Source organism: Oncorhynchus kisutch, linkage group LG16 (genome assembly GCF_002021735.2).
Source record: "Oncorhynchus kisutch isolate 150728-3 linkage group LG16, Okis_V2, whole genome shotgun sequence".
In the NCBI taxonomy this organism is placed as follows: domain Eukaryota; kingdom Metazoa; phylum Chordata; class Actinopteri; order Salmoniformes; family Salmonidae; genus Oncorhynchus; species Oncorhynchus kisutch.
The window spans coordinates 34,808,191-34,835,690 of NC_034189.2; the positions used below are offsets into that span (position 1 = coordinate 34,808,191).

The 27,500-nt window shown below is 40.8% G+C and overlaps 8 non-coding genes and 20 pseudogenes across 8 annotated transcripts; 23 read left to right on the forward strand and 5 right to left on the reverse strand.

Annotated features, from left to right (window-relative positions):
* Positions 1-890: 890 nt before the first annotated feature.
* Positions 891-1,009, forward strand: LOC116354175 (5S ribosomal RNA). The gene has a single exon (XR_004203546.1). It is a non-coding gene; the product is annotated as a 5S ribosomal RNA (ribosomal RNA).
* A 241-nt stretch (positions 1,010-1,250) lies between these two features.
* Positions 1,251-1,368, forward strand: LOC116354165 (uncharacterized; annotated as a pseudogene).
* A 241-nt stretch (positions 1,369-1,609) lies between these two features.
* LOC116354150 (uncharacterized) lies at positions 1,610-1,729 on the forward strand (annotated as a pseudogene).
* A 244-nt stretch (positions 1,730-1,973) lies between these two features.
* LOC116354094 (uncharacterized) lies at positions 1,974-2,090 on the forward strand (annotated as a pseudogene).
* Positions 2,091-2,330: 240 nt separating this feature from the next.
* Positions 2,331-2,449, forward strand: LOC116354163 (uncharacterized; annotated as a pseudogene).
* Positions 2,450-2,691: 242 nt separating this feature from the next.
* LOC116354159 (uncharacterized) lies at positions 2,692-2,811 on the forward strand (annotated as a pseudogene).
* Positions 2,812-3,054: 243 nt separating this feature from the next.
* Positions 3,055-3,173, forward strand: LOC116354077 (uncharacterized; annotated as a pseudogene).
* Positions 3,174-3,415: 242 nt separating this feature from the next.
* LOC116354164 (5S ribosomal RNA) lies at positions 3,416-3,534 on the forward strand. Its single transcript, XR_004203545.1, has one exon. It is a non-coding gene; the product is annotated as a 5S ribosomal RNA (ribosomal RNA).
* A 242-nt stretch (positions 3,535-3,776) lies between these two features.
* LOC116354145 (uncharacterized) lies at positions 3,777-3,895 on the forward strand (annotated as a pseudogene).
* A 240-nt stretch (positions 3,896-4,135) lies between these two features.
* LOC116354170 (uncharacterized) lies at positions 4,136-4,254 on the forward strand (annotated as a pseudogene).
* Positions 4,255-4,496: 242 nt separating this feature from the next.
* LOC116354080 (5S ribosomal RNA) lies at positions 4,497-4,615 on the forward strand. The gene has a single exon (XR_004203499.1). It is a non-coding gene; the product is annotated as a 5S ribosomal RNA (ribosomal RNA).
* A 242-nt stretch (positions 4,616-4,857) lies between these two features.
* Positions 4,858-4,976, forward strand: LOC116354074 (5S ribosomal RNA). Its single transcript, XR_004203498.1, has one exon. It is a non-coding gene; the product is annotated as a 5S ribosomal RNA (ribosomal RNA).
* Positions 4,977-11,075: 6,099 nt separating this feature from the next.
* LOC116354166 (uncharacterized) lies at positions 11,076-11,194 on the forward strand (annotated as a pseudogene).
* A 242-nt stretch (positions 11,195-11,436) lies between these two features.
* LOC116354084 (uncharacterized) lies at positions 11,437-11,545 on the forward strand (annotated as a pseudogene).
* Positions 11,546-11,787: 242 nt separating this feature from the next.
* Positions 11,788-11,906, forward strand: LOC116354169 (uncharacterized; annotated as a pseudogene).
* A 242-nt stretch (positions 11,907-12,148) lies between these two features.
* LOC116354158 (uncharacterized) lies at positions 12,149-12,267 on the forward strand (annotated as a pseudogene).
* A 242-nt stretch (positions 12,268-12,509) lies between these two features.
* On the forward strand, positions 12,510-12,628 carry LOC116354081 (uncharacterized; annotated as a pseudogene).
* Positions 12,629-12,871: 243 nt separating this feature from the next.
* On the forward strand, positions 12,872-12,990 carry LOC116354168 (uncharacterized; annotated as a pseudogene).
* Positions 12,991-13,232: 242 nt separating this feature from the next.
* On the forward strand, positions 13,233-13,351 carry LOC116354161 (uncharacterized; annotated as a pseudogene).
* A 242-nt stretch (positions 13,352-13,593) lies between these two features.
* On the forward strand, positions 13,594-13,712 carry LOC116354153 (5S ribosomal RNA). Its single transcript, XR_004203544.1, has one exon. It is a non-coding gene; the product is annotated as a 5S ribosomal RNA (ribosomal RNA).
* Positions 13,713-13,954: 242 nt separating this feature from the next.
* Positions 13,955-14,073, forward strand: LOC116354162 (uncharacterized; annotated as a pseudogene).
* Positions 14,074-14,304: 231 nt separating this feature from the next.
* Positions 14,305-14,423, forward strand: LOC116354140 (5S ribosomal RNA). Its single transcript, XR_004203540.1, has one exon. It is a non-coding gene; the product is annotated as a 5S ribosomal RNA (ribosomal RNA).
* A 9,817-nt stretch (positions 14,424-24,240) lies between these two features.
* trnai-aau (transfer RNA isoleucine (anticodon AAU)) lies at positions 24,241-24,314 on the forward strand. The gene has a single exon. It is a non-coding gene; the product is annotated as a tRNA-Ile (tRNA).
* A 346-nt stretch (positions 24,315-24,660) lies between these two features.
* On the reverse strand, positions 24,661-24,733 carry trnaa-agc (transfer RNA alanine (anticodon AGC)). Its single transcript has one exon. It is a non-coding gene; the product is annotated as a tRNA-Ala (tRNA).
* Positions 24,734-25,813: 1,080 nt separating this feature from the next.
* LOC116354157 (uncharacterized) lies at positions 25,814-25,932 on the reverse strand (annotated as a pseudogene).
* A 242-nt stretch (positions 25,933-26,174) lies between these two features.
* On the reverse strand, positions 26,175-26,293 carry LOC116354171 (uncharacterized; annotated as a pseudogene).
* A 242-nt stretch (positions 26,294-26,535) lies between these two features.
* On the reverse strand, positions 26,536-26,654 carry LOC116354173 (uncharacterized; annotated as a pseudogene).
* Positions 26,655-27,409: 755 nt separating this feature from the next.
* Positions 27,410-27,500, reverse strand: part of LOC116354075 (uncharacterized) — a 119-nt pseudogene continuing 28 nt past the window's right edge.

Sequence of the window (27,500 nt, forward strand, 5' to 3'; positions counted from 1 at the left end):
GTTAGTTTGTATTTCATCAACAATCTGTGCTACAAATTATTTCTACAGTATATGCAATTTCTTCCACTTTTTGAGTGACACAAGATGCTTATCTAAATGTGAAAATGCAACAGCTGTTAATCAGACTCACTTTCACTTAACATAGTGCACCAAGAGATAGTTTTTCTCGCTTACGACCACACCGGCCTGAGTACGCCGATCTCGTCTGATCTCGGAAGCTAAGCAGGGTCGGGCCTGGTTTAGTACTTGGATGGGAGACGCCTGATGGTATTGCAGGTGCTGTAAGCTTTTTGTCAACTCTTTGTCCGTTTTTTCCCAACAAGGCTGAATATGTGCCTTGCTTTGAAATAAGTAAGCAAGGTTAGTTTGTATTTCATCCAACAATCTGTGCTACAAATGATTTCTACAGTTATGCAATTTCTTCCACTTTTTGAGGACACAAAGGATGCTTATCTAAATGGTGAAAATGCAACAGCTGTTAATCAGACTCACTTTCACTTAACATAGTGCACCAAGAGATAGTTCTCGATTAAGACCACACGCGCCTGAGTACGCCTGATCTCGTCTGATCTCGGAAGCTAAGCAGGGTCGTGCCTGGTTAGTATTTGGATGGGAGACCGCCTGGGAATAGCAGGTGCTTTAGCTGTAATTTTGTCAACTCTTTGTCCGTTTTTTCCCACAAGGCTGAAATATGTGCCCTTGCTTTGAAATAAGTAAGCAAGGTTAGTTTGTATTTCATCCAACAATCTGTGCTACAATTATTTTCTACAGTATATGCAATTTCTTCCACTTTTTGAGTGACACAAAGATGCTTATCTAAATGGTGAAATGCAACAGCTGTTAATCAGACTCACTTTCACTTAACATAGTGCACCAAGAGATAGTTTCTCGCTTACGACCACACCGGCCTGAGTACGCCTGATCTCGTCTGATCTCGGAAGCTAAGCAGGGTCGGGCCTGGTTAGTACTTGGATGGGAGACCGCCTGGGAATACCAGGTGCTGTAAGCTTTTTGTCAACTCTTTGTCCGATTTTTCCAACAAGGCTGAAATATGTGCCCTTGCTTTGAAATAAGTAAGCAAGGTTAGTTTGTATTTCATCCAACAATCTGTGCTACAAATTATTTCTACAGTATATGCAATTTCTTCCACTTTTTGAGTGACACAAAGATGCTTATCTAAATGGTGAAATGCAACAGCTGTTAATCAGACTCACTTTCACTTAACATAGTGCACCAAGAGATAGTTTCTCGCTTACGACCACACCGGCCTGAGTACGCCTGATCTCGTCTGATCTCGGAAGCTAAGCAGGGTCGGGCCTGGTTAGTACTTGGATGGGAGACCGCCTGGGAATACCAGTGCTGTAAGCTTTTGTCAACTCTTTGTCCGTTTTTTCCACAAGGCTGAAATATGTGCCCTTGCTTTGAAATAAGTAAGCAAGGTTAGTTTGTATTTCATCCAACAATCTGTGCTACAAATTATTTCTACAGTATATGCAATTTCTTCCACTTTTTGAGTGACACAAAGATGCTTATCTAAATGGTGAAAATGCAACAGCTGTTAATCAGACTCACTTTCACTTAACATAGTGCACCAAGAGATAGTTTTCTCGCTTACGACCACACCGGCCTGAGTACGCCTGATCTCAGTCTGATCTCGGAAGCTAAGCAGGGTCGGGCCTGGTTAGTACTTGGATGGGAGACCGCCTGGGAATACCAGGTGCTGTAAGCTTTTTGTCAACTCTTTGTCCGTTTTTTCCCACAAGGCTGAAATATGTGCCCTTGCTTTGAAATAAGTAAGCAAGGTTAGTTTGTATTTCATCCAACATCTGTGCTACAAATTATTTCTACAGTATATGCAATTTCTTCCACTGTTTGAGCGACACAAAGATGCTTATCTAAATGGTGAAAATGCAACAGCTGTTAATCAGACTCACTTTCACTTTACATAGTGAACCAAGAGATAATAGTTTCTCGCTTACGACCCCACCGGCCTGAGTACCCTGATCTCATCTGATCTCGGAAGCTAAGTAGGGTCGGGCCTGGTTATACTTGGATGGGAGACCGCCTCGGAATACCAGGTGTTGTAACTTTTTTGTCACTCTTTGTCCGTTTTTCAACAGGCTGAAATATGTGCCCTTGCTTTGAAATAAGTAAGCAAGGTTAGTTTGGTTATTTCATCCAACAATCTGTGCTACAAATTATTTCTACAGTATATGCAATTTGTTCCACTTTTTGAGTGACACAAAGATGCTTATCTAAATGGTGAAAATGCAACAGCTGTTAATCAGACTCACTTTCACTTAACATAGTGCACCAAGAGATACTTTCTCGCTTACGACCACACCGGCCTGAGTACGCCGTATCTCGTCAGATCTCAGAAGCTAAGCAGGGTCGGGCCTGGTTAGTACTTGGATGGGAGACCGCCTGGGAATACCAGGTGCTGTAAGCTTTTTGTCAACTCTTTGTCCGTTTTTTCCCACAAGGCTGAAATATGTGCCCTTGCTTTGAAATAAGTAAGCAAGGTTAGTTTGTATTTCATCCAACAATCTGTGCTACAAATGATTTCTACAGTATATGCAATTTCTTCCACTTTTTGAGTGACACAAAGATGCTTATCTAAATGGTGAAAATGCAACAGCTGTTAATCAGACTCACTTTCACTTAACATAGTGCACCAAGAGATAGTTTTTCGCTTACGAACCACACCGGCCTGAGTACACCTGATCTCATCTGATCTCGGAAGCTAAGTAGGGTCGGACCTGGTTAGTACTTGGATGGGAGACCGCCTGGGAATACCAGGTGCTGTAAGCTTTTTTGTCAACTCTTTGTCCGTTTTTTCCCACAAGGCTGAAATATGTGCCCTTGCTTTGAAATAAGTAAGCAAGGTTAGTTTTTATTTCATCCAACAATCTGTGCTACAAATTATTTCTACAGTATATGCAATTTCTTCCACTTTTTGAGCGACACAAAGATGCTTATCTAAATGGTGAAAATGCAACAGCTGTTAATCAGACTCACTTTCACTTTACATAGTGAACCAAGAGATAGTTTCTCGCTTACGACCACACCGGCCTGAGTATGCCTGATCTCGTCTGATCTCAGAAGCTAAGCTGGGTCGGGCCTGGTTAGTACTTGGATGGGAGACCGCCTGGGAATTGCATGTGCTGTAAGCTTTTTGTCAACTCTTTGTCCGTTTTTTCCCACAAGGCTGAAATATGTGCCCTTGCTTTGAAATAAGTAAGCAAGGTTAGTTTGTATTTCATCCAACAATCTGTGCTACAAATTATTTCTACAGTATATGCAATTTCTTCCACTTTTTGAGTGACACAAAGATGCTTATCTAAATGGTGAAAATGCAACAGCTGTTAATCAGACTCACTTTCACTTAACATAGTGCACCAAGAGATAGTTTCTCGATTACGACCACACCGGCCTGAGTACACCTGATCTCATCTGATCTCGGAAGCTAAGTAGGGTCGGGCCTGGTTAGTACTTGGATGGGAGACCGCCTGGGAATACCAGGTGTTGTAAGCTTTTTGTCAACTCTTTGTCCGTTTTTTCCAACAAGGCTGAAATATGTGCCCTTGCTTTGAAATAAGTAAGCAAGGTTAGTTTGTATTCCATCCAACAATCTGTGCTACAAATTATTTCTACAGTATATGCAATTTGTTCCACTTTTTGAGTGACACAAAGATGCTTATCTAAATGGTGAAAATGCAACAGCTGTTAATCAGACTCACTTTCACTTAACATAGTGCACCAAGAGATAGTTTCTCGCTTACGACCATACCGGCCTGAGTACGCCTGATCTCGTCTGATCTCGGAAGCTAAGCAGGGTCGGGCCTGGTTAGTACTTGGATGGGAGACAGCCTGGGAATACCAGGTGCTGTAAGCTTTTTGTCAACTCTGTCCGTTTTTTCCCACAAGGCTGAAATATGTGCCCTTGCTTTGAAATAAGTAAGCAAGGTTAGTTTGTATTTCATCCAACAATCTGTGCTACAAATTATTTCTACAGTATATGCAATTTCTTCCACTTTTTGAGTGACACAAAGATGCTTATCTAAATGGTGAAAATGCAACAGCTGTTAATCAGACTCACTTTCACTTAACATAGTGCACCAAGAGATACTTTCTCGCTTACTACCACACCGGCCTGAGTACGCCTGATCTCGTCTGATCTCGGAAGCTAAGCAGGTTCGGGCCTGGTTAGTATTTGGATGGGAGACAGCCTGGGAATACCAGGTGCTGTAAGCATTTTGTCAACTCTTTGTCCGTTTTTTCCCACAAGGCTGAAATATGTGCCCTTGCTTTGAAATAAGTAAGCAATGTTAGTTTGTATTTCATCCAACAATCTGTGCTACAAATGATTTCTACAGTATATGCAATTTCTTCCACTTTTTGAGTGACACAAAGATGCTTATCTAAATGGTGAAAATGCAACAGCTGTTAATCAGACTCACTTTCACTTAACATAGTGCACCAAGAAATAGTTTCTCGCTTACGACCACACCGGCCTGAGTACACCTGATCTCATCTGATCTCGGAAGCTAAGTAGGGTCGGACCTGGTTAGTACTTGGATGGGAGACCTCCTGGGAATACCAGGTGCTGTAAGCTTTTTGTCAACTCTTTGTCCGTTTTTTCCCACAAGGCTGAAATATGTGCCCTTGCTTTGAAATAAGTAAGCAAGGTTAGTTTGTATTTCATCCAACAATCTGTGCTACAAATTATTTCTACAGTATATGCAATTTCTTCCACTTTTTGAGCGACACAAAGATGCTTATCTAAATGGTGAAAATGCAACAGCTGTTAATCAGACTCACTTTCACTTTACATAGTGAACCAAGAGATAGTTTCTCGCTTACGACCACACCGGCCTGAGTACACCTGATCTCATCTGATCTCGGAAGCTAAGTAGGGTCGGGCCTGGTTAGTACTTGGATGGGAGACCGCCTGGGAATACCAGGTGTTGTAAGCTTTTTGTCAACTCTTTGTCCGTTTTTTCCAACAAGGCTGAAATATGTGCCCTTGCTTTGAAATAAGTAAGCAAGGTTAGTTTGTATTTCATCCAACAATCTGTGCTACAAATTATTTCTACAGTATATGCAATTTCTTCCACTTTTTGAGTGACACAAAGATGCTTATCTAAATGGTGAAAATGCAACAGCTGTTAATCAGACTCACTTTCACTTAACATAGTGCACCAAGAGATAGTTTCTCGCTTACGGGCATACCAGCCTGAATACGCATTTCCTGATTGGAGAAGTGACGACAGGTGCGAGTGTCTGAGCTGTGAGTGAGTGTTTGCTGGAGAGTGTTTGCTCGAGAGCTATTTTTGTTAAATTAATTGGTTTTTGCAATATAATTTATAATTTTCTTTAGTTGAATAGTTTAAAGTTTGGTTAGTCTTCCCCCTTGCAGTTTTTCTGCTTGGGGGAGAGGTTTTTGGATAGATTTTTTTACTATGACGGACAACATGGAAAAGACAAACGGAATGGACAAAGACAACGAAAAGGCGCAACGGAAGAAAAATGAAGATAACGAAGGAATGAAATATGGAAAAGAATACACGGTGGCAATTAAGTTGGAAGGAGAAGACAAAGTGACGACAATGGAACTACTAAGAGCAATTAAGGAGGTGTGTGGAGAGGTGGTGGGATGCCGAATGAAAGGAGAAAAGAAGTATGAAATTACGATGAGAAATGAAAGAGGAAAAGAACGGTTAATGGATGGATTGCGAATAAAGGACACAAAGATTCTGGCGAGAGATATTAATGTGAAGGAATTGGTGGTGTCTTTTATGAATCTCCCAGTATACGTAGAAGATGGTGTGATACTGAGCAAGCTGAGTAGCTGGGGAGTGACAGCCATCTCGGAGATAAGGAGGAGAGTTTGGCCAGGAACGGAGGTGGTTGACGGGACACGTTTCTGCAAGGTCAAGTTCACAGAAAAAGTGACATCATTACCTTATTCTACTAGAATTGAGACGTTGGAGGGAGCAGAATATTTCAGGGTCATTCATGACAAACAGGTCAGAGTGTGTCGTATGTGTATTCAACCCGGGCACATAGTTAAAGACTGCCCGGAATTTCAGTGTTTTAAGTGTGGCAATCAAGGACACTATGCGAGAGAATGTGATGGAGAGAAGGAAAGGAATTTTTGTGGTGGATGCAGAAAGAGATTGGCGGAGTGCAAATGTGGAGAGGTTGGGGCTGAAGAGGGGAGTCAAACAATATTCGAGGAAGCAGTGGTATTGTCGCAAGAAGGAGAAGAAGATGGAGCAGAGGACGTGGTGGAAGGTGGAGAGACGGAGGAAGGAAGAAGGAAGAAGGACCAGAAGATAAATGAAATTGGGAGCAGTATGGACTCAGAAATAAGAAGAGGGAGTTTTCAGGAGGAGGGGGGAAGTGGACTGGGGGGAAGCACGGGGGGATCACAGGTGTTGGGGGAAAGCACAGCACTAACAAGTAGCTTGGGGGGTGAAGAAATGGAGGGGGTTATGGAGTTGATGACAATACCAGAGACGGCGATGAGCACGGGGAGCACAACGAATATACCAGAAGTGGAGACGAATACGGGGAGCACAACGGAGGTGGATGCCAAGAGTGGGAGTTGGCTAGATAGCATGGACTTGGAGGAGATATCGGACACGGATGATGGGCAAAAGATGGAAAGAACGAGGGAAGGATACAGGAAGAGGAAAGCGGTGGGAAGAGGGGGAGAGAAAGGGTGGAAGAAGAAAGAAACTGGATAACAGGTAGAGGATAATGAAATTATATTTTATTATTTTATTATTTATTAGAATGGTCAATATAATGTCAATAAATGCAAATGGTTTGAGAACAATGAGAAAATTTAATAGAATAGTCCAAATGAAGAATTCAGATATTTTATGTATTCAAGAAACACACTGGGATGATGTTTGTGTTTTAGAAGTAAAAAAAATATGGAGGGATTTTATTTATGTAAATAATGGCAGAGGGAATTCAAGTGGGGTTGCAATTTTATTAAGGAAGGATGTAGTAGAAAATGTGAAGAAGATATATAATGATAATAATGGGAGGATTTTAATTTTGGATTTTGAATATATGAATAGGGTTTTTAGGATTATAAATATTTATGCACCGAATAATGAGATAGAGCGAAGGAATTTATTTTTAGAATTAGGGAAATGGTGCAAGGGTAATTGTATTTTAGTTGGGGATTTTAATGTTAAAATGAATAGATTAGATATGTCAAGGGGAGCTATTTTTAGAAGTGACGTATCGAGGGGGGTTTTAAGGAAGATTATGTGTGAAAACAGTCTGATTGATATATGGAGAGACGAGAACCCGAATAAGAGAGGTTTTTCTAGAAGGCAGGTGGTTTTAGGGGAGTTGAAACAGACACGGATAGATCTGGTTTTAGTAAATGAAGGGTTAAGGAATTTTATGAAGGATATTAATTATATTTTTACAACGTTTAGTGATCATGCTGGGTTAACATTTTCGGTGGGGTTAGATAAGGAAGGGAAAGGGGGAGGAATATGGTGCATGAATGCAGGGTATCTAGGTGATGAAGAATATGGAATACAGCTTAAATCTTTGATAGAACATGAAATGAAGGATAAGCAAAAAGGGAATGATAAGTGTCAGTGGTGGGAAAATGTAAAGAAAAAAATAAAAGGTTTTAGTATTAGATATGCAAGGAAGAAGAGGAGTAGGATGACAAGAGAAGAACATTATTTAAGAGAAAAATTGAATGAAGAAATGAGGAAATGTGATATTGATCCTATTTATAATATTGAAAGGTTTTTAGATTTAAAGGCACAATTGAGCAAATGTGAAATAGATAAGTGTAAGGGGGCATCTATTAGAAGTAGGGCAAAGTATGTGCTAGAAGGGGAGAAATGTACGTCTTTTTTTCTTGGTTTAGAGAAAACTAAACAGACGAAATCATATATTAGTGAGATAGAAAATGTAAAGGGTGAAGTGGTAAATGATTATGTTGAGATATTAGAAACCGTACAGAATTTTTATAAGGATTTATTTAAGAAAGGGGAGGTGGATGAGGGGTGTGTAAAGGAGATTTTAGGTAGTGTGGATGTGCAAATTGGTGTTGAGGATAAGCAAAGATGTGATAGGAAGATAACAGTGGATGAAGTGAAAGATGCAATTAAGGGTTTAAAAATAAATAAAAGTCCTGGAGTAGATGGACTAATTGCAGAGTTTTATAAAATGTATGAAAGTTTTTTAGCACCGATTTTAATGGAAGTGTATCAATATATGGAAGATAATAATACTGTTTCAGACTCCATGGTGACAGGGCTGATAACGATTTTATATAAAAATAAGGGGAGCAAATTAAAATTGGAGAATTATAGGCCAATTAGTTTATTAAACTCAGATTATAAGATTTTAGCTAAGATATTGGCAAATAGGATGAAGATGGTTTTAAATGATATTATAGCACCTACACAAAATTATAGTGTGCCTGGAAGAGACATAGCTGATACTATTATTACACTTAAAAATGTGATAAATAAAATGAATAGCGATAAGAGAGGGGGAATTGTTTTAAGTATAGATTTTAATAAAGCTTTTGACAGGGTGGAACATGATTTTATGTTTAGGGTACTGGAAAAATATGGGTTTGGAAACAGAATAATAGGATGGATAAAATTATTATATAGAAAGGCAAAAAGTAGAGTAAAATGTAATGGGGTTTTAACAGATTATTTTATTCTTGAGAGATCGGTGAGACAGGGGTGCCCTTTATCAGCTTTATTGTATGTTTTATCGGTAGAACCCTTAGCGGCATACCTTAAAAAAGATAATTTTATAAATTGTGTAGAGACTCCGCAAGGAGGTTTTAGTTTAATTCATCAATATGCAGACGATACCACAATAACAGTTAGAGATGAGGGAAGTGTTAAAAGGGTGATGGAGTGTTTTAAAGTATATGAGCAAGCCTCAGGAGCAAAAGTGAATATGGAGAAGTCAGTAATAATGTATGTTGGGAAGATTAATGAGGGGATTTTTCCTTTTAAAAGGGTAAATGATTATTTTAAGGTGTTAGGTGTGTTTCTAGGGGTGAAGGAACAGGAAGCTAGGGATCTGACATGGAGTGGTGTAATAAATAAAGTTAGAAAGGTGGTAAATATGTGGAGGGGAAGGTCTTTGAAATTAAAAGGGAAAGTAATTGTTGTAAATTCCTTGCTGATGTCAATTTTTATTCATGTCATGAATGTTTTAGACGTACCAGAATGGGTTTTATCGGAAATAAATAAGATTTTAGTTGATTTTTTATGGGATGGGAAAGGTGCGAAAATTTCTTTTAAAACTTTGATTGCAGGTTATGAGGAGGGGGGTTTGAAGTTGGTGGATTTAAATGTGAGGAAAAAAGCAATTAGAGTCAAAATGGTACGTAAATATTTATATGGTGAATTAGATTATGGATGGAAAAGATTTTTTAAGGAGTATTTGCAGGAGGCTGGGAGGATGGGGGACAATGGTTTATTGATGTGTATGAAAAAGGAAATGTTGGGTAATATACCTTTGTTTTATAGAGAAGTGTTTGAGGCTTGGGGGGAGTTTTTACCAAATATTTATTATGAGTGTACCATTTTAGACAATATTTTAAATCAGCCAATTTTTTTAAATCCCAAGATACAGTATAATAATAAGATGTTGTTTTGTAAATATTTTATGAGGGCTGGGATGAGACAGATTGGGGACATTTTATATGAGGTCATTCCGGGGTTCCTTCCATGTGAGGCAATATTTGATAATGTGGATGAAGAAAATGATGAAATAAGTAGAACTACTGTGGAGAACATGTATAAGAGAATATTAGGATGTCTTCCTGGGGAGTGGGGTGTGTTAATAAATAAAGAGGTGGCTACAAGAGCTAAGGGTTTACCGGTTTTATATTATGAAAGTAATGGGAAGAAGTATGATTTGTCAGGTTTGAAAGTTAAAAAGGTTTATGAAAAATGTATTTTAAGAGAGATAAAAACTCCTGCTTCGGAAAAAGTGTGGTCTAGGGTGTTTGCAAATATAGATGTGAAATCAATATGGAAGAATGTAAATGTAAAATATAATTCTATAGAATGTGAAGACAATGATTTTAAATTGAAACATAATAGGATATTTACGAACGTGGTTTTACATCAAATAAATAGAGATGTTAAAAGAGAATGTGATATTTGTGGTACGGGGGTGGAAAATTTTATGAATTTTTTTGTTGAATGTAGTAGATTAGAAGAGTTTCATAAGTTTTTAAAGGGGATTTTAGTACAACATTGGGGAGAAGAGATTGTTGCTGGGGTTGAGTGGAAGAGGTTGTTTCTTTTTGGTTTAACTGGGAAAAGCAAAGTTTTAAATTTAAATTTGATAAATTTTGTTCTTAGCCATGCCAGATACGCTGTAAGACTAAGAAGGAATTTGGGACATTATGAAGGAAAAATTGTGAGTGTGGAGGTTTTATTTAGAAGTATTTTAGAGAAAGATATAGAAGTAATATATAAATATGGTGGATGTAATTTTGAAAAATTGTTTGTGTGGGGGAGCACTTTTATTGAAATTGAGTCCAATGGAAAACTTCGTTTTAATTATTAATTGGTTTTGGAGGATGATTGGGGTTTTAATAGGTTTTCTTTTCTTTTCTTTTTTGATTTTGTAAAAGGGTGAATTGTTCATCCTTAATTATTATTGACTGAATGTTGTAAATATTATGTGTTTTTTCATAATAAAAGAAAAAAAAAAAAAGTACGCCTGATCTCGGAAGCTAAGCAGGGTCGGGCCTGGTTAGTACTTGGATGGGAGACCGCCTGGGAATACCAGGTGCTGTAAGGTTTTTGTCAACTCTTTGTCCGTTTTTTCCCACAAGGCTGAAATATGTGCCCTTGCTTTGAAATAAGTAAGCAAGGTTAGTTTGTATTTCATCCAACAATCTGTGCTACAAATTATTTCTACAGTATATGCAATTTCTTCCACTTTTTGAGTGACACAAAGATGCTTATCTAAATGGTGAAAATGCAACAGCTGTTAATCAGACTCACTTTCACTTAACATAGTGCACCAAGAGATAGTTTCTCGCTTACGACCACACCGGCCTGAGTACGCCTGATCTCGTCTGATCTCGGAAGCTAAGCAGTGTCGGGCCTGGTTAGTGCTTGGATGGGAGACCGCCTGGGAATACCAGGTGCTGTAAGCTTTTTGTCAACTCTTTGTCCGTTTTTTCCCACAAGGCTGAAATATGTGCCCTTGCTTTGAAATAAGTAAGCAAGGTTAGTTTGTATTTCATCCAACAATCTGTGCTACAAATTATTTCTACAGTATATGCAATTTGTTCCACTTTTTGAGTGACACAAAGATGCTTATCTAAATGGTGAAAATGCAACAGCTGTTAATCAGACTCACTTTCACTTAACATAGTGCACCAAGAGAGAGTTTCTTGCTTACGACCACACCGGCCTGAGTACGCCTGATCTCGGAAGCTAAGCAGGGTTGGGCCTGGTTAGTACTTGGATGGGAGACCGCCTGGGAATACCAGGTGCTGTAAGCTTTTTGTCAACTCTTTGACTGTTTTTTCCCACAAGGCTGAAATATGTGCCCTTGCTTTGAAATAAGTAAGCAAGGTTAGTTTGTATTTCATCCAACAATCTGTGCTACAAATTATTTCTACAGTATATGCAATTTGTTCCACTTTTTGAGTGACACAAAGATGCTTATCTAAATGGTGAAAATGCAACAGCTGTTAATCAGACTCACTTTCACTTAACATAGTGCACCAAGAGATAGTTTCTCGCTTATGACCACACCGGCCTGAGTACGCCTGATCTCGTCTGATCTCGGAATCTAAGCAGGGTCGGGCCTGGTTAGTCCTTGGATGGGAGACCTCCTGGGAATACCAGGTGCTGTAAGCTTTTTGTCAACTCTTTGACCGTTTTTTCCCACAAGGCTGAAATATGTGCCCATGCTTTGAAATAAGTAAGCAAGGTTAGTTTGTATTTCATCCAACAATCTGTGCTACAAATTATTTCTACAGTATATGCAATTTGTTCCACTTTTTGAGTGACACAAAGATGCTTATCTAAATGGTGAAAATGCAACAGCTGTTAATCAGACTCACTTTCACTTAACATAGTGCACCAAGAGATAGTTTCTCGCTTATGACCACACCGGCCTGAGTACGCCTGATCTCGTCTGATCTCGGAATCTAAGCAGGGTCGGGCCTGGTTAGTACTTGGATGGGAGACCGCCTGGGAATACCAGGTGCTGTAAGCTTTTTGTCAACTCTTTGTCCGTTTTTTCCCACAAGGCTGAAATATGTGCCCTTGCTTTGAAATAAGTAAGCAAGGTTAGTTTGTATTTCATCCAACAATCTGTGCTACAAATTATTTCTACAGTATATGCAATTTCTTCCACTTTTTGAGTGACACAAAGATGCTTATCTAAATGGTGAAAATGCAACAGCTGTTAATCAGACTCACTTTCACTTAACATAGTGCACCAAGAGAGAGTTTCTTACTTACGACCACACCGGCCTGAGTACGCCTGATCTCGTCTGATCTCGGAAGCTAAGCAGGGTCGGCCCTGGTTAGTACTTGGATGGGAGAACGCCTGGGAATACCAGGTGCTGTAAGCTTTTTGTCAACTCTTTGACCGTTTTTTTCCCACAAGGCTGAAATATGTGCCCTTGCTTTGAAATAAGTAAGCAAGGTTAGTTTGTATTTCATCCAACAATCTGTGCTACAAATTATTTCTACAGTATATGCAATTTCTTCCACTTTTTGAGTGACACAAAGATGCTTATCTAAATGGTGAAAATGCAACAGCTGTTAATCAGACTCACTTTCACTTAACATAGTGCACCAAGAGATAGTTTCTCGCTTACGACCACACCGGCCTGAGTACGCCTGATCTCGTCTGATCTCGGAAGCTAAGCAGGGTCGGCCCTGGTTAGTACTTGGATGGGAGAACGCCTGGGAATACCAGGTGCTGTAAGCTTTTTGTCAACTCTTTGACCGTTTTTTCCCACAAGGCTGAAATATGTGCCCTTGCTTTGAAATAAGTAAGCAAGGTTAGTTTGTATTTCATCCAACAATCTGTGCTACAAATTATTTCTACAGTATATGCAATTTCTTCCACTTTTTGAGTGACACAAAGATGCTTATCTAAATGGTGAAAATGCAACAGCTGTTAATCAGACTCACTTTCACTTAACATAGTGCACCAAGAGATAGTTTCTCGCTTACGACCACACCGGCCTGAGTACGCCTGATCTCGTCTGATCTCGGAAGCTATGCTGGGTCGGGCCTGGTTAGTACTTGGATGGGAGACCGCCTGGGAATACCAGGTGCTGTAAGCTTTTTGTCAACTCTTTGTCCGTTTTTTCCCACAAGGCTGAAATATGTGCCCTTGCTTTGAAATAAGTAAGCAAGGTTAGTTTGTATTTCATCCAACAATCTGTGCTACAAATTATTTCTACAGTATATGCAATTTCTTCCACTTTTTGAGTGACACAAAGATGCTTATCTAAATGGTGAAAATGCAACAGCTGTTAATCAGACTCACTTTCACTTAACGTAGTGCACCAAGAGATAGTTTCTCGCTTACGACCACACCGGCCTGAGTACGCCTGATCTCGTCTGATCTCAGAAGCTAAGCAGGGTCGGGCCTGGTTAGTACTTGGATGGGAGACCGCCTGGGAATACCAGGTGCTGTAAGCTTTTTGTCAACTCTTTGTCCGTTTTTTCCCACAAGGCTGAAATATGTGCCCTCGCTTTGAAATAAGTAAGCAAGGTTAGTTTGTATTTCATCCAACAATCTGTGCTACAAATTATGGCTACAGTATATGCAATTTCTTCCAATTTTTGAGTGACACAAAGATGCTTATCTAAATGGTGAAAATGCAACAGCTGTTAATCAGACTCACTTTCACTTTACATAGTGCACCAAGATATATTTTCTCGCTTACGACCACACCTGCCTGAGTACGCCTGATCTCGTCTGATCTCGGAAGCTAAGCAGGGTCAGGCCTGGTTAGTACTTGGATGGGAGACCGCCTGGGAATACCAGGTGCTGTAAACTCTTTGTCCGTTTTTTCCCACAAGGCTGAAATATGTGCCCTCGCTTTGAAATAAGTAAGCAAGGTTAGTTTGTATTTCATCCAACAATCTGTGCTACAAATTATGTCTACAGTATATGCAATTTCTTCAAATTTTTGAGTGACACAAAGATGCTTATCTAAATGGTGAAAATGCAACAGCTGTTAATCAGACTCACTTTCACTTTACATAGTGCACCAAGAGATAGTTTCTCTCTTATGACCACACCGGCCTGAGTACGCCTGATCTCGTCTGATCTCGGAAGTTAAGCAGGGTCGGGCCTGATTAGTACTTGGATGGGAGACCGCCTGGGAATACCAGGTGCTGTAAGCTTTTTGTCAACTCTTTGTCCGTTTTTTCCCACAAGGCTGAAATGTGTGCCCTTGCTTTGAAATAACTAAGCAAGGTTAGTTTGTATTTCATCCAACAATCTGTATTTGTTCTTTCTTTATGCTCTGGCTTCAAGGAAACTATCCACAACTTTGTTTGTGGTCCTCAATGGTGTGTGCTACGCTGCTCCTCTGAAAGTAAGTAATGTCTTGCTTTTTCATCTGACATTTTGACATCAGTGTTACATGAAAGTGGCTTGTCATTGTTACATGACAGTAGGTTGTCGTAAGACAAGGGTGCATGAAGTGTGAACTGGAGCTTTCTTGGATCCACAAAATAAAATGTTTTTGGAGAATGCGGGCATCAATCCCACTACCTCTCGCATGCTAAGCAAGTACCATTTGAGCTAATTCCCCAGCTGTTTGGACTTGCCACAAGGAGCAATCAAGAGTGTCCAGTCTTGTCAGGCTATGCTGTTGGTGGACTTGTTAGTTTACGAGCCAGCACTTGCAGAGGCTCGGTGCATCTCAAAAACTGTGCTCCAATAGCCAGTGCCTGGTTAGATCAGTTGGTTAGAAAGTGGTGCTAATAACTCCAAGGTGATGTGTTTGATCCCTGTACTGGCCATAAGGTACATTCTGAGTGTCAAAATTGAAAGTCACATGCGTGTGCATCGTCAAGGGTGCCACTGGGTTTATTTTAGTGGCTTCCCGAAATGATTAAGTTGGGAGAGTGTTAGACTGAAGATCTAAAGGTCCGTGTTCCGATCCTAGGTTTCGGCATTAGTTGTTGTTCGTACTTCATGCTTTGCTTTGGCTTCAAGGAAACTATCCACAGCTTTGTTTGTGGGCCTCAATTGTGTGTGCTACGCTGCTCCTCTGAAAGTAAGTAATGTCTTGCTTTTTCATCTGACATTTTGACATCAGTGTTACATGAAAGTTGCTTGTCATTGTTACATGACAGTAGGTGTCCGTAAGACAAGGCTGCATGAAGTGTGAACTAGAGTTTTCTTGGATCCATAAAACAATGTGATTTTGGAGCATGCGGGCATCAATCCCACTACCTCACGCATGCAAAGCATTTGAGCTACTTGCCCAGCCGTTTGGACTTTCTGAAAGAAGCAACCTAGATGGTCCAGTCTTGTCAGGCTATGCTGTTGGTGGACTTGTTAGTTTATGCGCCAGCACTTGCAGAGGCTCGGTGCATCTCAACAATTGTTCACAATAGCAAGTGGGTGGTTAGCTCAGTTGGTTAGAGTGTGGTGCAAATAAAGCCAAAGTCATCGGTTCTATCCCCGTACTAGCTATCATGTACATTTTGAGTGTCAAAATTGTGAGTCACATGCATGTGAATTGTCAAGGGTGCCACGTAATTAAGGTTAGTGAATTGCTGAAATAGCTCAGTTGGGAGAGTGTCAGACTCAAGATCTAAAGGTCCATGGTTTGATCCTGGGTATTTGTATTTGTTCTTTCTTTATGCTCTTGCTTCAAGGAAACTATCCACAGCTTTGTTTGTGGGCCTCAATGGTGTGTGCTACGCTGCTCCTCTGAAAGTAAGTAATGTCTTGCTTTTTCATCTGACATTTTGACATCAGTGTTACATGAAAGTTGCTTGTCATTGTTACATGACAGTAGGTTGCCGTAAGACAAGGCTGCATGAAGTTTGAACTGGAACCTTCTTGGATCCACAAAAAAAAAATATTTTGGGGGAATGAGGGCATCGATCCCACTACCTATAGCATGCTAAGCAAACACAAAACCAATTGTTCAAATTCCCCAGCTGTTTGGAATTGCCACAAGGAGCAACCAAGAGTGTCCAGTCTTGTAAGGGAATACCTCCCTGAAATGGACAAAAATTAATGGCAAATCATTGGCATTGGACAAACCATATACACGATGTCCAATACCACCCAAATCGGCGTTGATTCATGCAAAATTGATTGCAAATGCCATATGGCAAGTGCCAGTTGTAACACCTCAAAAATCCAACAGGTGGCGATTGCGCTCCACCGGGGTGTTTCATATTGGAAATGCAACCCAAGTCAACATCCAAAAGCAAAATTTTGAAAAAATGACGCGTCCTTTGTTAGAATCTAGCGCGCTCCCGTCCTTTGGCGAGCGAAATCATTCGGGTCACGCGTAAATACAGGCACTCTATTGCGCGCGCCGGACACTTTTTCCATGAAGCACCAGTTGACTTCGGTTTATCTGTTAGCGCTGATCTTTGTTTTACACGATTAAAGCATCCTAATGCTCGATTCTGCACTTAGTTTGACCAGTTTAGTCGACATATAATATGTAATTTTGACGTTTTGATGCGCAAGAGTGCGGGACCAGAAGTAATTTTGGGTGCATTTCAGCTGAAGCTGTAAGCATATGCTAATACAGAGACACACAACTTGAAACCAAACGATGTATTGGGTAAGTATAACTCCTTCCTCGTCTTCTGATCGAAGAACATCAAAGGTAAGGGAAGACCCCCCTGAAATGGACAAAAATGAATGGCAAGTCATTGGCACCGGACAAACCATATACACATTGGTCAATACCACCCAATTGGACGTTTATTCGTGCAAAGTTGATGGCAAATGTCATATGGCTATTGCCAGTTGTAACACTTCAAAAATCCAACAGGGGGTGAGTGCGCTCCACCGTGGTTTTTCATATTGGAAATGGACCTTAGATCTACATCCAAAAGCACAAAAAAGTGCTTTCTGGACCGTTTTTCAAAATTCTTTCCATTTTTGTGTCAATTACACATGTATAAGAAGTGTATCAACATACTTTTGTCCAATTTTATTATTTATTATTATTTTACGGGGTGATTATTATTTTTTATTTTTTTTACATGCGCATAAGAAATATGTTTTGTCCATTTGCAATATGATTTCATATGAAGTCAAAAGTCCAAAATGTGAACTTTTTTAAAAACGTATCACCCTCGTAAAAAAGTTCTTTCTGGACCGTTTTTCGAAATTGTTTCGATTTTATGTCAATTCATCATGTGTAAGAACTATATGAATATACATTTGTAAAATTGTATTATCATAATTTTTTTAAACTTGTGCATAAGGAATATTATTTGTCCATTTGCAATATGATTTCATAGGAAGTCAAAAGTCAAAGTCAAAAGTCACTTTTTTTGGGGCCAAATACCATAAGAAATTTGACATGCTCAAAAATCCTGCAGAAATGCTAAATTGACTGGCCAGATGAACTCGGGATGGCCTGGCAGTGATAGTTGCTCCTTTCCATCGCTCATTGTGTTGACTTCATCATGTCCATTTTGTGATGTTTTTTCACTGTTGAATCATATTGCAAGTGTACGGGCATTTGCAATATGGTTCAATGGGCATTTACCATAAGAAATTTGACATGCTCAAAAATCCTGCAGAAATGCAAAATTGACTGGCCAGATGAACTCGGGATGGCCTGGCAGTGATAGTTGCTCCTTTCCATCACTCATTGTGTTGACTTCATCATGTCCATTTTGTGATGTTTTTTCACTGTTGAATCATATTGCAAGTGTACATGCATTGTTGTGCAACTGGTAACCCCAAAATAAAAATATGGTGATTTCATTATGTCCATTTGTTTATGTTTTCTTACTTTTGCAAAGTCACTGGGCATTTGCAATATGGTTCAATGGGCAGGTACCATCACGAATTTGTCATGCTATAAAAATCCTGCAGGAATGTGAAATTGACTGGCCTGATGAACACAGGATGGCCTGGCAGTGATAGTTGCTCCTTTCCATCGCTCATTGTGTTGACTTCATCATGTCCATTTTGTGATGTTTTTTCACTGTTGAATCATATTGCAAGTGTACGGGCATTTGCAATATGGTTCAATGGGCATTTACCATAAGAAATTTGACATGCTCAAAAATCCTGCAGGAATGTGAAATTGACTGGCCCGATGACCTCGGGATGGCCTGGCAGTGATATTTGCTCCTTTCCATCACTCATTGTGTTGACTTCATCATGTCCATTTTGTGATGTTTTTTCACTGTTGAATCATATTGCAAGTGTACATGCATTGTTGTGCAACTGGTAACCCAAAAATAAAAATATGGTGATTTCATTATGTCCATTTGTTTATGTTTTCTTACTTTTGCAAAGTCACTGGGCATTTGCAATATGGTTCAATGGGCAGGTACCATCACGAATTTGTCATGCTATAAAAATCCTGCAGGAATGTGAAATTGACTGGCCTGATGAACACAGGATGGCCTGGCAGTGATAGTTGCTCCTTTCCATCGCTCATTGTGTTGACTTCATCATGTCCATTTTGTGATGTTTTTTCACTGTTGAATCATATTGCAAGTGTACGGGCATTTGCAATATGGTTCAATGGGCATTTACCATAAGAAATTTGACATGCTCAAAAATCCTGCAGGAATGTGAAATTGACTGGCCCGATGACCTCGGAATGGCCTGGCAGTGATATTTGCTCCTTTCCATCACTCATTGTGTTGACTTCATCATGTCCATTTTGTGATGTTTTTTCACTGTTGAATCATATTGCAAGTGTACATGCATTGTTGTGCAACTGGTAACCCAATAATAAAAATATGGTGATTTCATTATGTCCATTTGTTTATGTTTTCTTACTTTTGCAAAGTCACTGGGCATTTGCAATATGGTTCAATGGGCAGGTACCATCACGAATTTGTCATGCTATAAAAATCCTGCAGGAATGTGAAATTGACTGGCCTGATGAACACAGGATGGCCTGGCAGTGATAGTTGCTCCTTTCCATCGCTCATTGTGTTGACTTCATCATGTCCATTTTGTGATGTTTTTTCACTGTTGAATCATATTGCAAGTGTACGGGCATTTGCAATATGGTTCAATGGGCAGGTACCATCACGAATTTGTCATGCTATAAAAATCCTGCAGGAATGTGAAATTGACTGGCCCGATGAACTCGGGATGGCTGGGCAGTGATTCTGGTTAATCTCAGTCGCTCGTTAGGGTTGATTTCAGAATGTCACTTTGGTGATGGTACCTCACTGTTTAAACATATTGCAAATGGACAAGAGTCACCAGCAAGTCACCGTCCGTCAGTCAATTAGATATCATTCTGACACCAAACTGATACAAACTGACACCAAACCCACTTTTTCCAACTCGTTTAGTAGCCAACTATCACATACTTCAGAGCTGGCCCAAAATTCACAACGCCTTCAGTTCAAACCATAAAAAAAACATAAAACACGTAGTTACGTTCTAGCTGCGGGTCCATTTCTTATGTTATGTGTAGGCCTAGCTGAGGCGACCCCGAATCCCAAGTTTCGGCTCGATCGGTCATTTGGTGTCCGAGCAAAACCCTAATTGGTGCTGAAAATCCACTTTTTTTCCATGACTTGCTACGGGGTCCTTGAATGAGCTATCGGACAGAAACGTTGGGGTCCGTCTCTATGGAACGAGACGGTCGCAATGCACCTAGTCTTGCGTTTCTGAGACTTTTCTAAATGTCGTCATTTTCGTAACGGTCAAAATGAATTGAAGTCATTGCAAATGTACGAGGCTGTTTCTCGGTCCGAGAACCTTCTAGAGCCACGTAACTCACCACGCACTATTGACCGGAGGTCTAGAACAGGATTCTAAAGTTTCGGAACTCTAGGTCTGACGGTTCTTTTTTAGCTCGAACAAAGCTAACTATTGCAGTCACTGTCTGTCTCTACGCACCCCAATACGTCCCTCCATCCAAGTGGTGTTTTCTAGGGTGATTTATTTTTCCTTTGAAATTTTATGGGAAAAAGGACTGATTTACAGTTCATGGGGGTTGCCTAATCACACATATGAAGTTTTGGAAAGATCAGACTTTTTTAACCCCTCGAAACAGCCCCTGAGACACCAATTATGGCACTTCCGGTTGGCACAGGAAGCTATACATCAACACATATCCTCAATGGGGTATGCTTTTACAGAATCCTGAGTTTTAAGTCCTTACGTTAAGAATTGACTGATTTACACAGGGTTGAATGCACTATGTCTATCAAACTGCAGGCAGGGTATGGGTATACACTTTTAGGGTGATTTTAACCACTTCCGGTTGCTCCAGGAAGCTTAGAATCGACACAGGTAGACCTCATAGTGGCCTGATGGACTGTTATCTAAGACAGGTTCATAAGGCATTCATAACCCACATAGGCCTGAGGTTGAAATTAGGGGTACAGGCAATGTATTCCTATGGGGAGAGAAGTCATTGTAATCTGTGAGATCAAAAAACCCTGTTTTACTGTTAAGGGTTAATGCCACACGGTCAAGGTTAGCCTTGCAAAGATCGGGAGGACCTTAGGAACATTCCTGTGGTTGAATTGTCCTTCTAAACCTAACGGTTCCGCCGCTGTCACCCAAAAGCAAATGATGTTGTGGTGCAGGCTTCATTTTGGGCTTACTTTTCTAATGGTTGCTGCGCTTAGACCGAGCGAGCTACGGTCAAGCGGGATATCTCATTGAACTCGGCACGGCCTAGAGATTATGGTAATGCCATTGCCTGCTCTCTGTGTCTTTAAGCACCGCACTTTTTCACTCCATCCTTGCTGTGTGTGTGTGTGAGAGCTTTTCTTTGACATCTGTTGGGAGAAATGACTGATTTACAGTTCAGGAGGGTTACCTAGTCACACATATGACATTTTGGAGAGATCAGACTTTTTTAACCCCTCGAAACAGCCCCTGAGACACCAATTATGGCACTTCCGGTTGTCACAGGAAGCTATAAGTAAACACATGTCTTTATTGACATAGCCACTTACAGAATCCTGAGTTTTAAGTATTTAAGTTAAGAATTGACTGATCTACACAGGTTTGAATACGGTGATTTTCATAATGACAGGTTATGTTTTTCAAAACACTTTTAGGGTGATTTTAACCACTTCCGGTTGCTTCAGGAAGCTTAGAATTGACACAGGTAGACCTCATAGTGGTCTGATTGACTGTTACCGAAGACAGGTTCATACGGCATTCATAACCCACATAGGCTTCAGGTTGAATTTAGGGGTGCAGGCAATGTATTCCTATTGGGAGAGAAGTCAATGCAAACGGTTGAAGTAAACACCTTCTTTTAACTGTTAAGGGTTAATGACACACGGTCAAGGTTAGGCTTGCATGGATCGGGAGGACCTCAGGAACGTACCTGAGGTCGAATTGTGCTTCTCACCCTAACGGTTCTCTCACTGCCACCCAAAATCAAATGACATTGTGGGGCAGGCTTCATTTTGGGCCTTCTTTTTTTCAAGGTCGCTGCACTCAGAACGAGCTACGGTCAAGCGGGGCGTCTCGTTGAACTCGGCACAGTCTGGAGACTATGGTGATGCCATTTTTTGTGTTGATTTCAGAATGCCATTTTGGTGATGGTCCCTCTCCGTTTAAACATATTTCAAATGTACAAAAGTCAACTAAAAAGTAAGTGTCCATCAGTCAATTAGATGTCATTATGACACCAAACCCACTTTTTCCTACTCATTTAGAAGCCAACTATCACATATGTCAGAGCAGACCCATAATTCACAGCGCCTTCAGTTTAAAACATAATAAAAAGGTAAAACAGATTGTTACGTTCTAGCTGCGGGTCCAGTTCGGACATTATGTGAAGGCCTATGTGAGGCGACCCCGAATCCCGAGATTCGGCTCGATAGGTCCTTCGGTGCCCGAGCAAAACCCTAATTGGTGCTGAAAATCCACTTTTTTACATGCCTTGCTACGGGGTCCTTGAATGAGCTATCGGACAGAAACGTTGGGGTCCGTCTCTATGGGCCGAGCCGGTTTCAATGCACCTAGCCTTGCGTCTCTGAGACTTTTCTAAATGTCATCATTTTCGTAATGGTCAAAATGAATTGAAGTCATTGCAAATGTACGAGGCTGTTTCTCGGTCCGAGAACCTTCTAGAGCCACCTAACTCACCACGCACTATCGACCGGAGGTCTAGAACAGGTTTCTTAAGTTTCGGAACTCTAGGTCTGACGGTTCTTTTTTAGCTCGAACAAAGCTAACTATTGCAGCCACTGTCTGTCTCTACGCACCCTAATACGTCCCTCCTTCCAAGTTGTGTGTCTGTGTGATTTAGTTTTCCTTTGAAATTTTATGGGAAAAATGACTGATTTACAGTTCATGGGGGTTGCCTAATCACACATATGAAGTTTTGGACAGATCTGACTTTTTTAACCCTTCAAAACAGCCCCTGAGACACCAATTATGGCACTTCCGGTTGGCACAGGAAGCTATAAGTCGACACATATCCTCATTGGGGTATGCTTTTACAGAATCCTGAGTTTTAAGTCTTTACGTTAAGAATTGACTGATTTACACAGGGTTGAATGCGCTATGTCTATCAAACTGCAGGCAGGGTATGGACTGTTACCGAAGACAGGTTCATACGGCATTCATAACCCATATAGGCTTCAGGTTGAATTTAGGGGTGCAGGCAATGTATTCCTATGGGGAGAGAAGTCAATGCAAACTGTTTGATGTAAACACCTTCTTTTAACTGTTAAGGGTTAATGCCACACGGTCAAGGTAAGGCTTGCATGGATCGGGAGGACCTTAGGAACGTACCTGAGGTCGAATTGTGTTTCTCACCCTAACGGTTCTCTCACTGTCACCCAAAAGCAAATGACATTGTGGGGCAGGCTTCATTTTGGGCCCACTTTTCTAATGGTCGCTGCGCTTAGACCAAGCGAGCTACGGTCAAGCGGGATATCTCGTTGAACTCGGCACAGCCTAGGGATTATGGTAATGCCATTGCCTGCTCTCTGTGTCTTTAAGCACCGTACTTTGTCACTCCATCCTTGCTGTGTGTGTGTGTGAGAGCTTTTCTTTGACATCTGTTGGGAGAAATGACTGACTTACAGTTTATGGGGGTTGCCTAATCACACATATGAAGTTTTGAAAAGATCTGACCTTTTTAACCCTTGGAAACTGCCACTGTGACACCATTTAAGGCACTTCCGGTTGGCACAGGAAGCTATAAATAAACTCATATCCTGATTGGGGTATGCCTTTACAGAGTTTTAAGTCTTTACGTTAAGTACTGAGTTATTTACGGAGGGTTTAGTGAGTGTGTGTTATTTCAGAAAATCCTAGAAAATCACAGAAATCTCGCAGAGCTCCGCAGCACACTTTAAAAAGATTCGTATGAACACCCTGTAACTGGATCTGTAACTGTTGAAAAAAAACACCTATCTTTGAACATCACCAATCTGTCATTGTACGATTTCTCTTAAATGACGATAGATAAATGGCTGGTTCTTTTTTTATTGACACCGGGGGCTCCTTTCTCTATTTTCATTTTGGACCTTTAATCCCAGAGAAATGGCCATAACTCAAAAACCGTTGAGGCCTAGACGCCATCTTGTTCGGGGCCAACTGCCCATTATGCCAAACCTACGCTCACCGAGTTTCGGCTTTGAAATATTTTCCTTTTTCGAGATAAGGCCCCGTCGTGATTCATGATGTTTTGTCCAATAGCAATAAGATTGCTTATGCCCTCTTGTGGGATTTTCCGGGACAGCGGAAAAATGACAAAAATTTGATTATTTTATAAAACGGAAACCGAATGTCCGACAAAGTTCATTTGATGACTTCCCGGTAGGTCCAGCCCTACCGCACGGCCCGACACCGACCGCGAATTTTACAAACATTTTCGGACGTCTAGTAAGGGACCGTACATTTCCAATATGGACTTTCTCACTAACCATACACGAAATGTCAAAATGTTCCCATAAGGTATGTCAGGCTATGCTGTTGGTGGACTTGTTAGTTTGCGCTCTAGAACTTGCAGAGGCTCGGTGCATCTCAACAATTGTTGTAGGCAGTGGCTGGTTAGCTCAGTTGGTTAGAGTGTGGTGCTAATAACGCCAAGGTCATGGGTTCAATCCCCGTACTGGCTATGAGTGTCAAAATTGTGAGTCACATGCATTTGAATTGTCAACGTTGCCACAGAATTAAGTTTAGTGAATTAACAAAATTCGATCCCTGCTTTCGGAATTTGTATTTGTACTTTCTTTATGCTCTGGCTTCAAGGAAACTATCCAAAGCTTTGTTTGTGGTCCTCAATGGTGTGTGCTACGCTGCTCCTCTGAAAGTAAGTAATGTCTTGCTTTTTCATCTGACATTTTGACATCAGTGTTACAGGAAAGTTACTTGTCATTGTTAATTGACAGTAGGTTGTCATAAGACAATGCTGCATGAAGTGTGAACTGGAGCTTGCTTGGATCCACAAAAATAATATGTTTTTGGAGAATGCGGGAATCGATCCCACTACCTCTCGCATGCTAAGCAAGCACTCTACCATTTGAGCTAATTCCCCAGCCGGTAGGGTTGGCTACAAGGAGCATCTAAGAGTGTACAGTCTTGTCAGGCTATGCTGTTGGTGGACTTGTTAGTTTACGAGCCAGCACTTGCAGAGGCTCGGTGCATCTCAAAAACTGTGCTCCAATAGCCAGTGCCTGGTTAGATCAGTTGGTTAGAAAGTGGTGCTAATAACTCCAAGGTGATGTGTTTGATCCCTGTACTGGCCATAAGGTACATTCTGAGTGTCAAAATTGAAAGTCACATGCGTGTGCATCGTCAAGGGTGCCACTACGTTTATTTTAGTGGCTTCCCGAAATGATTAAGTTGGGAGAGTGTTAGACTGAAGATCTAAAGGTCCGTGTTCCGATCCTAGGTTTCGGCATTAGTTGTTGTTCGTACTTCATGCTTTGCTTTGGCTTCAAGGAAACTATCCATAGCTTTGTTTGTGGGCCTCAATCAATCAACCAACTTCCTCCAAACACTTCCTCAATCCCAAAAAGGGGCATGCTCAGGCCGGTTTGGTCGTAAGCGAGAAACTATCTCTTGGTGCACTATGTAAAGTGAAAGTGAGTCTGATTAACAGCTGTTGCATTTTCACCACTTAGATAAGCATCTTTGTGTCACTCAAAAAGTGGAAGAAATTGCATATATTGTAGCCATAATTTGTAGCACAGTCGGGCCTGGTCGTAAGCGAGAAACTATCTCTTGGTGCACTATGTAAAGTGAAAGTGAGTCTGATTAACAGCTGTTGCATTTTCACCACTTAGATAAGCATCTTTGTGTCACTCAAAAAGTGGAAGAAATTGCATATACTGTAGCCATAATTTGTAGCACAGTCGGGCCTGGTCATAAGCGAGAAACTATCTCTTGGTGCACTATGTTAAGTGAAAGTGATTCTGATTAACAGCTGTTGCATTTTCACCATTTAGATAAGCATCTTTTTGTCACTCAAAAAGTGGAAGAAATTGCATATACTGTAGCCATAATTTGTAGCACAGATTGTTGGATGAAATACAAACTAACCTTGCTTACTTATTTCAAAGCGAGGGCACATATTTCAGCCTTGTGGGAAAAAACGGACAAAGAGTTGACAAAAAGCTTACAGCACCTGGTATTCCCAGGCGGTCACCCATCCAAGTACTAAACAGGCCCGACCCTACTTAGCTTCCGAGATCAGACGAGATCAGGCGTACTCAGGCAGGTGTAGTCGTAAGCAAGAAACTATCTCTTGGTGCACTATGTAAAGTGAAAGTGAGTCTGATTAACAGCTGTTGCATTTTCACCATTTAGATAAGCATCTTTGTGTCACTCAAAAAGTGGAAGAAATTGCATATACTGTAGCCATAATTTGTAGCACAGATTGTTGGATGAAATACAAACTAACCTTGCTTACTTATTTCAAAGCGAGGGCACATATTTCAGCCTTGTGGGAAAAAACGGACAAAGAGTTGACAAAAAGCTTACAGCACCTGGTATTCCCAGGCGGTCACCCATCCAAGTACTAAACAGGCCCGACACTACTTAGCTTCCGAGATCAGACGAGATCAGGCGTACTCAGGCAGGTGTAGTCGTAAGCAAGAAACTATCTCTTGGTGCACTATGTAAAGTGAAAGTGAGTCTGATTAACAGCTGTTGCATTTTCACCATTTAGATAAGCATCTTTGTGTCACTCAAAAAGTGGAAGAAATTGCATATACTGTAGCCATAATTTGTAGCACAGATTGTTGGATGAAATACAAACTAACCTCGCTTACTTATTTCAAAGCGAGGGCACATATTTCACCCTTGTGGGAAAAAACGGACAAAGAGTTGACAAAAAGCTTACAGCACCTGGTATTCCAAGGCGGTCACCCATCCAAGTACTAACCAGGCCCGACCCAACTTAGCTTCCGAGATCAGACGAGATCAGGCGTACTCAGGCCGGTGTGGTCGTATGCGAGAAACTATCTCTTGGTGCACTATGTAAAGTGAAAGTGAGTCTGATTAACAGCTGTTGCATTTTCACCACTTAGATAAGCATCTTTGTGTCACTCAAAAAGTGGAAGAAATTGCATATACTGTAGCCATAATTTGTAGCACAGATTGTTGGATGAAATACAAACTAACCTTGCTTACTTATTTCAAAGCGAGGGCACATATTTCAGCCTTGTGGGAAAAAACGGACAAAGAGTTGACAAAAAGCTTACAGCACCTGGTATTCGCAGGCTGTCTCCCATCCAAGTACTAACCAGGCCCGACCATGCTTAGCATCCGAGATCAGACGTACTCAGGCCGGTGTGGTCGTAAGCGAGAAACTATCTCTTGGTGCACTATGTAAAGTGAAAGTGAGTCTGATTAACAGCTGTTGCATTTTCACCACTTAGATAAGCATCTTTGTTTCACTCAAAAAGTGGAAGAAATTGCATATACTGTAGCCATAATTTGTAGCACAGTCGGGCCTGGTCGTAAGCGAGAAACTATCTCTTGGTGCACTATGTTAAGTGAAAGTGAGTCTGATTAACAGCTGTTGCATTTTCACCATTTAGATAAGCATCTTTTTGTCACTCAAAAAGTGGAAGAAATTGCATATACTGTAGCCATAATTTGTAGCACAGATTGTTGGATGAAATACAAACTAACCTTGCTTACTTATTTCAAAGCGAGGGCACATATTTCAGCCTTGTGGGAAAAAACGGACAAAGAGTTGACAAAAAGCTTACAGCACCTGGTATTCCCAGGCGGTCTTCCATCCAAGTACTAACCAGGCCCGACCCTGCTTAGCTTCCGAGATGAGACGAGATCAG